The sequence below is a fragment of the Crocuta crocuta genome, unplaced genomic scaffold (assembly GCF_008692635.1).
Source record: "Crocuta crocuta isolate KB4526 unplaced genomic scaffold, BGI_CrCroc_1.0 scaffold416, whole genome shotgun sequence".
Lineage (NCBI taxonomy): Eukaryota > Metazoa > Chordata > Mammalia > Carnivora > Hyaenidae > Crocuta > Crocuta crocuta.
The window spans coordinates 119,986-122,747 of record NW_027532168.1 but is presented as its reverse complement, the minus strand read 5'-3'; the positions used below and the strand labels follow the sequence as shown (position 1 = coordinate 122,747).

At 31.5% G+C, this 2,762-nt stretch overlaps 1 non-coding gene across 1 annotated transcript; it reads left to right on the top strand.

Moving 5' to 3' along the window:
- Positions 1-517: 517 nt before the first annotated feature.
- LOC144242029 (U6 spliceosomal RNA) lies at positions 518-620 on the top strand. The gene has a single exon (XR_013338278.1). It is a non-coding gene; the product is annotated as a U6 spliceosomal RNA (small nuclear RNA).
- The last annotated feature ends 2,142 nt before the right edge of the window (positions 621-2,762 follow it).

Sequence of the window (2,762 nt, the reverse complement as noted above, 5' to 3'; positions counted from 1 at the left end):
TGAAGCTATCAGTTACTTTATCAACAAATTGTGTAGGTCAGCAGGAAGCATCAGGATATATTCAAAGTACTGAAAGAAAAGAACTGCCAACCTAGAAAACTATATGCAGCTAACCTTCAAATATAAAAAAGATATAAAAAATTTCCCCAACAAGAGCTGAGGAAATTTATCATCACTAAACCTGCTTTACAGGAAATTCTTGAGAGTTCTTCAAGTTGAAACGAAAGCATACTAAATAGCAGCACGAAAACATATTAAAGTATAAAACTCACTGGTAAATGTAAATATACAGATGAATAAAGAATAATGCTATGCTGTACTAGTGGTTTATAAATCACTTTTAATCCTAGTATAAAAGGTAAATGACAAAAATATTATGAATAACCATAAGTACAAAATCTGTTAATGGATATACAGTATATAAAGATGTAAATCATAACATCAATAACAAAATGATAACAGGGGAGAATAATAGTGTGGTTTTTGTATCTGATTGAAGGGTTGCTAGCTTAAAATAGATTGTTAGAAGATGTTTTATATATTTTGGAACGATACAGAGAAGATTAGCATGGCCCCTGCGCAAGGATGACACGCAAATTCGTGAAGCGTTCCATATTTTAAAAAAAAAAAAAAAGAAGATGTTTTATATAAGCCTTATTGTATCCACTAGAAAATATCTATATGAGTTACACGCGTGTGCACACGCACACACACACACGCATGCCCACACAGAAAGCAATCAAAGCACATCAAAAAACTCATTAAAACACAAAAAAGAGTAGGAAGAATAAAAAAGGGAACAAATAACTACAAGACAGGTAGGAAACAACAAGATTTCAATAGTAAGTTCTTACCTAATAATAATTACCTTAAACTAAATGAATTAAACTTCCCAAAAGACAGGGTGATTTGAATGGATAAAAAATAAGATCAAACTCTGTTTAATACAAGTAATTCCCATTAGACTTCAAGAAACACACAGGCTGAAGTGATGGGAAAAGATATCAAATGCAAAGGTAACCAAAAGGTAACAGAGGTGACTTTATCTTTATTGGACAAAATAGATTTAAGTCAAAAACTGTCACAAAAGACGAAAAAGGTCATCATATAATGATAAAAGGATCAATTCATCAGGAACATATTACAATTATAAATATATATATGTCCAATATATATATTTATATAATTTATATATATTATATATTTATATATATCCATATATATATATCCCAATATCAAAGAATGTAAATCATTAAAAATTTTGATATGAAAGGAGAAATAGAAATGAAACAATGGCTTCAATACCTCACTTTCCATAAGGGATAGATTATCCATACAGAAAACCAATAAAGTAACAGTGGAGTTGAATAGCACTGTAGATCTAATAGACCTATCAGACGAATACAGAAAATTCTATTCAATGGAAGCAGAATATACTTTTTTCTCAAGTGTACATGCAATATTTTACTTATAACACATTAGGTTCTAAAACAAGTCTTAACAAATTTAAGAAAGTTGGAGTCATACCAATTATCTTTTCTTAACCACAGTGAAATGAAACTAGAAACCAAAGGAAGCAATCTGGAAAACTATTACAAATATATGGAAATTAACACATTTGAACAAACGATGGCTAAAAGAAGAATCAAAAGGGATATTAGAAAATATCTAAAAACAACTGAAAAGGAAAACAAAACATACCCAAACATGGAATGTTGCAAAAGCAGTATCGAGAGAAAAGACAATAGCAAAAAAACATTTTTTGAAAAGAAATATCTCAGGTCACCCGATTTTATACCTTTTGAAGCTAGAAAAAGTACAAATTGAAGCCCAAAATTTTCAGAAGGAAAGAAATAACAAAGGTTAGAGCAGAAATAATGATTTAGAAAAAAACAATAAAAATCAAAGAAACTAAGTTGTTAACTGAAAAGGTAAACAAATTGACACATCCTTAAGCTAGACTAAGAAGGACTCAAATAAATAAAATCAGAAATAAGAGAAATTATAGCAAATGCCACATAAATTTAAAAAAATCATAAGAGAGGACTATGGATAATTTTACCCTGATAAACTAGATAACTTAGAAGAAATGATACATTATCAGATACATATAGCCCACAATAGTGAAATCATGAAAGGATAGAATGTCTGAACAGATAACTGATATAGAGATTGAAAGAGTAATCACAAGCTTCCTAACAAATAAAAACCCAGAAACACATGGCTGAAATGGTAAATTCTACCAAACATTTGAAATATTAAAGTAATTATATTCTAACTCTTGAAAAAAATTGAAAATGAAGATACGCCCAAACTCCTTTTATGAGGTCAACATTAACCTCATACCAAAGCCAGAGAAAGAGACTATAAGGGAAATTATTGGGGTGCCTGGGTGGCTTAGTCGGTTAAGCGTCCGACTTTCGCTTAGGTCATGATCTCGCGGTTCGTGGGTTCGAGCCCCGCGTCGGGCTCTGTGCTGACTGCCAGCTCGGAGCCTGGAGCCTGTTTCAGTCTGTGACTCCCTCTCTCTCTGACCCTCCCTGAAATTATTTATTTGTTCATTGGTTCATTCATTCATCTGTGGCAATATATCTGGTAAGTATAGATGCAAATATCTTTAATACTAGCAAACCAAATTCGACAGCACATTAGAGAATCATATACCATGACTACTTGGGGTTTAGCCCAACAATGGCTCAGCATATGATATTAATTAATGTGATACAGTATATTAGCAGAATGAAGAAAAAAATCACAACTAT